The sequence below is a fragment of the Aegilops tauschii genome, chromosome 4 (genome assembly GCF_002575655.3).
Source record: "Aegilops tauschii subsp. strangulata cultivar AL8/78 chromosome 4, Aet v6.0, whole genome shotgun sequence".
Taxonomy (NCBI): domain Eukaryota; kingdom Viridiplantae; phylum Streptophyta; class Magnoliopsida; order Poales; family Poaceae; genus Aegilops; species Aegilops tauschii.
The window spans coordinates 2,479,017-2,486,245 of NC_053038.3; the positions used below are offsets into that span (position 1 = coordinate 2,479,017).

At 48.7% G+C, this 7,229-nt stretch overlaps 1 long non-coding RNA gene across 1 annotated transcript; it reads right to left on the reverse strand.

The window, feature by feature from the left end:
* LOC120962665 (uncharacterized) lies at positions 1-2,412 on the reverse strand. Its single transcript, XR_005753385.3, has 2 exons — positions 356-2,412; positions 1-238 (listed from the first exon to the last, which is right to left on the reverse strand). It is a non-coding gene; the product is annotated as an uncharacterized lncRNA (long non-coding RNA).
* Positions 2,413-7,229: the final 4,817 nt, after the last annotated feature.

The window sequence follows — 7,229 nt, forward strand, 5'->3', positions numbered from 1 at the left end:
TAGTAGTAAATTATTGCATTTATTATATCATGAGAAGATACATATTGTTCGTCTTCGTTGCTTGCACATACGAGCTTGTAAGAACATTATTCTGACCCATCCTTGCTACAGCAACAGAATGTCCTTCCAAATTGTTTTACGCAAGAACTCGCTTTTGCCTCGTAACCTTGGCTAGCACATGTATCCTTGCATTTACCATCTGAGCAATTCGGCGTATCATCACAATTCCCTATACGAGCTGTGGAGAATAAAATGTAATGCAACAAAAATAATCAGAACGCCACAATAACTCCAACAAATGGTACAAAAATATAAAACTATATGTGCAAGTAAATAAAAATGTTTATGTGCCTACCTGATGTATCATATGATTGGGCAGTGGTTAAGATGGCCAACAAAGCCACTATGCCTAGTACCCATGTGATTTTGCTTCCAAAAGCCATGGATAAGAGCTACACACTCCTTCTGTTGTATAGTTCTTCCGGTAAAATGTTATAGAACTAGTGATGTCGTTTCTTGTGTTTATATAGAGGGCCACTAAAATTGGTCGCAATCAATGTCTTCCATATTTGTTCTTTCATGATAAATGATTTCTCCCATATCCAAGCACATTATTATTAGGATACATTCATGGCAATAAACTCATTCCTATTTATTCTAGTATGCTGAATATTTTCTCCCAAGATCAGACTCATTGGTTGTTCAAGGTAAATCATTAAAATAGATTGCACGTAACATTGATGTTTTTGGCTTAAATCTTCTACATTATTTTTTGTCAATCATTCCTATGCTAGCTGGAATTAATCAATTCTACTGAGTATTGGTAAATTGTTGATCCAACGATATGTCGAAGAAGTAGGAACGCGACGGAATCATGTAGTGGTCTATCAGGACAACACCACGGGTTATATAGGTTCAGGCCTCCCCGAGGACAATAGCCTTAGTGGCGCGTGTATTGCACTGATATCAAAGAAGGATAACAAGGGCCTTGGAGACTAATCAAGATAGGATCTACAACTAGGCAGGAGATGGGATGTGCCATCACGTCTAACATATCCGAAGTAATGCTTACATGGCTATATGGATGGAATTTTTTACAAGGCTTTTATAATTGGTTTAGTTTCCTTTTCTCATTGTAATATGCATTATGATCCCATTGCATTGATCCCATTATTCCATAGACTATAGCATGCCCATATCATTTTGTTGAGTTTGGTTTGCCTTGTTACCAGATTATTTATAGTTTGGCACAATGTTTGTTTCTATCTATATCATGTAGGGTTTTGCGCCAAAGTTGCAAATTCTTCTATTCCTGTAGAATTCTCTGCACTCGACACACTGTTCTCATATCATTGATCGAGTGGCATCTTCATTTGTACACAAAATATGGTATGTATATGTTGCATGACTGACCGACACACAACATGTAGCATGTCTATTCCTAAGTGGCGAGACATGTGTGACTCAACTCTTGGGTAAAGATGTACACCCTTTGCAAAAGCATTCAATCTGCTCGACTAGCCACTATCCACGGTATTGGGTAAATTAATATGGTTAGCTCTTTTAAGCTGAGCCCCTTGGCAGGGATGTTCTAAAATAGGTTGTGGTTAAGTCACTCAGGGTATTGGTAGGCCGTCATGGGGCACCCGAAAACCACTTGGCAAGGCCATAATTCGAGGCTATAGAAGATTAGGCGAAGCCCTAGTGGTCAATATGTATTTTAGTTCATTGTTAGTTAGTTGCATGCCTGTCATCTTGCAACCAGTTATACATACACTAACTTGTTAATTCTGGAATTTCTGCGTTGTTAGGAAATTTCCTCAGAGGAGAACATGATAACCCATGGTTGTGCGCAAGTGATTTCAATGAGTTGCTCGATGAGAATGATCAATCTGGACTCTGGAGGTGTGCACAGGGAGGAGTACGTGGATGATGGATGGTTTTCGGGAGGTGGTCAATTTCTATCGCTTCACAGATTTTGGCATAACTCGAAAGGACTAAAGGCTAAAGCTAGAACATCTATAGTGACAGATGAGGGCGAATCGTAACTTAGAAGAAGGCCACCTTCAAACTGCTTAAAATCAAGAAATTGTAAGGATGTTGGACTACCGCGTATTTGGGACTACAGGCAGCAGGGAAACAGAAGCTCTTTGAGAACACAATGGTTGCACACATCTAGAGAACCGAGTCTGATCCTTGTGCCTTGCTAGTTGGCATTAGTACATCAGACTGGGATAACGGGGGTGGTCGGCAGAGGCCGTTCAAGTTCGAAAGTGCATGTAGTAGGCATGGAGCGTACCATAGAGGATTATTGGGTGCCGATTAACTAAAATTTGGAGCATGTCTATGAAGCACTTGGTGAGGTTAAAGACATAGTAGATACTACGGAAATGGAGCAAGGAGGAATTTGCTCTGTCAAAAAAAAGCTAAAGACTATGTGTGCAATGTTATAAAGAGTGAGAGCTAAATCCCTGTGGAAGGGTGAGGGAGTCCTGGATTAAGGGGTCCTCGGGCGTCCGGCCTGTTAGCTATGGGCCGGACTGATGGGCTGTGAAGATACAAAGACCGAAGACTCTACCCGTGTCCGGATGGGACTCTCCTTGGCGTGGAAGGTAAGCTTGGCGACCAAATATGAAGATTCCTTTCTCTGTAACCGACTTTATGTAACCCTAGATCCCTCCGGTGTCTATATAAACCGGAGGGCTAGGTCCGTAGAGAGGAAGGATAATCATAGTCATACAGACTAGACTTCTAGGTTTTTAGCCATTACGATCTCGCGGTAGATCAACTCTTGTAACACTCATATTCATCAAGATCAATCAAGCAGGAAGTAGGGTATTACCTCCATAGAGAGGGCCCGAACCTGGGTAAACATTGTGTCCCCCGTCTCCTGTTACCATTGACCTTAGACGCACAGTTCGGGACCCCCTACCCGAGATCCGCCGGTTTCGACACCGACATTGGTGCTTTCATTGAGAGTTCCACTGTGCCATCGTCAAAAGGTTTGATGGCTCCTTCGACCATCTACAGCGATGCTGTCTAAGGGGAAGTCTTCCTCCCCGGACAGATCTTCGTATTCGACGGCTTCGCACTGCGGGCCAACTCGCTTGGCCATCTGGAGCAGATCGAAAGCTACGCCCCCGGCCATCAGGTCAGATTTGGAAACTTGAACTTCGTCGCGGATATCCGTGGAGACTTGAGCTTCGACGGATTCGAGACCATGGCAGCCGCTCCCTGCCACCACGATGAACATGATGTAGATCTGTCATCAGACCATACCCAGGAGATAGCACCTATTGCTGCTCTGGCCTTAGATCCGGAGCAGATCGCGCCATCCGAGGATGGGAAGCTCAACCCCGCCATGGAAGCCACAGATTCAGCGGCATTGGAGCCGCACACAGACCTAACTTCAAGTGACATCTATGTCACCAGAACCACGGACTTGTCTCCGGTCACAGGTTCCGAACCATGTGCGTCCGCATACCTCGAGCTTGATCGGACATCTATTGTCGAATTTAGCTCCGCGGACATCTTCCGGCACTCGCCACTAGGCGACGTGCTAAACTCATTAAAAAATCTATCCTTGGCGGGGGACTCACAGCCGAATGATATCCAGTTCGAACTAGAGGCTGATGATGGAGAATTTCGTTTCCCACCCACCGCCCACTTCATAGCCACTGTCGAGGACCTAACCGACATGCTTGATTACGGCTCCGAGGACATCGACGGTATGGACGGCGATGCCGATGAGGAGCAGGGCCAAAACCCGCCGCTTACCGGACGCTGGACGGCCACTTCTTCATACGACATATACATGGTGGATACACCTAAAGAAACTAACGACGATGACAAACCCAGGCGTCAGTGGCGCCGCTCTAAGTCACGTTATGCAAAAAATAGCAATACCAGCACTGGAGTAAACAATACTCCGGACTATGCCGAAGACAATGAAGACCCTGTTGGGGCAATCTCCGAACAGGATGGACGGGAAAACGGGCAAGTTAGCCCTGACGAACAGGCCATACACGACGACTCAGAGGACATTAACTACCTTCCGCTCTCCGAGGATGAGGTGAGCCTCGGCAACGAGGATTTCATCGTGCCTGAGGAACCTCTCGAGCAGGAGCGCTTCAAGCGCCGGCTAATAGCCACTGCAAGGAGCCTGAAAAAGAAGCAGCAGCAGCTTCAAGCTGACCAAGACCTGCTCAACGATAGATGGACGGATGTCCTAGCAGCCGAAGAATACGGCCGCAAGCGCCCAGCCAAAAGCTACCCGAAGCGCAAATTACTACCTCAGTTCGATGACGAGGCGCCAGAGCCCGCACCATCATTGCACAATGCAGCTGACCGACCACTACGTGGTCGGGATAAAGCAGCAACTCAAGCCGAACAGCAGCCCGCCCTGCCTCATCGTAAAGGCAGAAATAAAACAGCTCGTGGTTATACATACGACCTTCGGCAGGACCTGGACAATAGAGCAGGACATACCAGATCGATCTACAGATCGCGAGGACGTGCCCCGACACGTGACGATGACTATCTATTCGGACGTGACAGGCCTAGTCACACCCAGGCCGAAAACCACAGACGGACTCCATCGGAGCTACGTCGCAATGTGGCCCAATATAGAGGCGCCGCACACCCTCTTTGCTTCACGGACGAAGTAATGGAGCGCGAATTCCCACAGAAGGAAACCCGTGAATATCGAATCATATGATGGAACAACTGACCCCGTGGTATGGATCGAGGATTTCCTTCTCCACATCCATATGGCCCGCGGAGATGACCTTCATGCCATCAAATACCTCCCACTAAAACTCAAAGGGCCATCTCGGCACTGGCTAAACAGTCTGCCTGAAAACTCTATTGGAAGTTGGGAGGATTTGGAAGACGCCTTCCGCGACAACTTCCAAGGTACATATGTCCGGCCACCAGATGCCGATGACTTAAGTCACATCGTCCAGCAGCCCGGAGAGTCAGCCAGGAAGCTCTGGACTAGGTTCTTAGTTAAAAATAACCAAATCGTTGACCATCCGGACGCGGAAGCCCTAGCGGCCTTCAAACACAGCGTCCGGAACGAGTGGCTCGCCCGCCACCTCGGTCAAGAAAAACCAAAATCCATGTGAGCCCTTACCGCTCTGATGACCCGCTTTTGCGCGGGAGAAGACAGCTGGCTAGCTCGTAGAAGCAACAGCGCCAGCGATTCAGGCACTTCCGAAGTCCGAGACGGCAATGGCAAGCCACGACGCAGTAAACACAAACGTCACAATGATAATGAAAGAACGCACGACACAGCAGTCAACGCCGGATTCAGCGGTCCCAAACCCGGTCAACGGAAAAAGCCATTCAAGGTAAACAGAGACGGACCATCCAATTTAGACAAGATATTGGATCGGCCCTGCCAGATCCATGGCAACCCCGATAAACCAGCGAATCACACCAACAGAAGTTGTTGGGTCTTCAAACAGGCCGGCAAGCTCAACGTCGAACACAAGGGGAAGAGGCCGCCCGGTGACAGCGACGACGAAGAGACTCACCAACCAAATACCGGGGGTCAGAAGCAATTTCCCCCCAAAGTAAAAACAGTGAACATGGTATACGTGACACACACATCCATAGGGGAGCATGAGAAGCACTCCCTCCGGACTAAGGATCATACTACGGCCACTTCAGCTGAAGTACAAAGCGGTCTTATTAAACCGCATAATTTGTCGGCCATTAAGCCGCCGGTCTCCATTCAGCAGGACGGACCAATTTCAGAGCTGGACTAGCAGTTCGGCTTCTGCCGTCCGCCCCATACACCTGCGAAATTTGTACCGCGCATACATAACTATGCACTTAAAATACCCTGGACATCGGCGGAAGCACAATACGGACGGGCCTACAAGTACGCTCATAACCTCCTTCCTTTTTTTTCTAAACACTACAGGAATCAGCTAGTTTGTCGTCTGGCGGTAACAGACGGCAAAGAGCGGAATACAGACGGCAAAGAGTTTGCCGTCAGCCGGCTGACGGCAAAGAGGATGGCGACAAAGACTGCTTTGCCGTCAGCTTTTATTCGGGCATACGGCAAAGATTTTGCCGTCAGCCAAACTACTTTTGCCGTCCTGCACGTATACCCCAGACGGTAAAGAAAAGCATCGTTGCTATCAGCTAGAATCTGTGCCTTTGCCCTCTGCCTCAAAAATCACTAACGGCAAAGAATGTTTTTATATTAAAAAAAGGAACAAACAGACCACGACAAAAACCACAATATCCATCAACACTTGCTGTTCCAGTACTCCACGGATGAATTTCACAATACAAAATTGTTCCATTTCACAAAATAAATAGATTACACACGAACGGATTACACAGAGTAGATGCAAATGAATTAGTACACGCAAATGAATTACACAGCATACAAGAGGCATATCTCACCAAAAAAATTACAAGAGGGATGGGACTCAAGGCGTCCACCACTGCAACGGAGCTTGCCACGCTCATCCACGAGGTGGTGCGGCACTGCAGCATCAAGGGATGGGGCCGGTGGCTGGTGGGGGCGACGGGATAGGGGCCGGAGGCCGGCAGGGGCAAAGCAGGACGGTGCTGGCTTGGCGGCGCCGGAGGCGGAGAGGAAAGGAGCTGGCGGCCGGTGGGGGCGACCGGGGACGGGGTCGGCGGCCGGCGGGGGACGGGGCCGGAGCCGGCGGCCGACGTGGGCGACGGGGTAGGAGCGCTGAGGTCGGCCGTGGCGGTCGGTGTGCGAGGTGGTGGCCGGTGAGGCTAGGGTAGTCGAGGTGGTGGGGGCGCCGGTGTGGTCTGGATCGAGAGGGAGAGAGAGGTACGAGAGAGAGAGAGAGAATCGTGGTGGGCAGGTGGGCAGGTGGGGGTGGGGTGGAGGATAAGGTGAGGTCGTGGGACACGTGGGCCGTTGGGCGTCGGGTGGAGGATAAGGTGGATGTGTGCACCAGATTCTGCCATGTCACGGATCCGCGTGATCGATCCGTGGGCTGTGTTTCTTCTTTGCCGTCTGCATTTATATTACAGACGGCAAAGAGCTCACTTTGCCGTCGGCATTTTATATTACAAACTGTAAAGATCTTTGTCGTCTGTAATATAGAATGCAGACGGCAAAGTGAGCTATTTGCCGTCTGTGTTTTTTTCCGCAGACGGCAAAGTATATTTTGCCATCAGTTTTTCTTTGCCGTCTACTGATGACGGCAAACCCTTTCTTTGCCGTCTGTCCG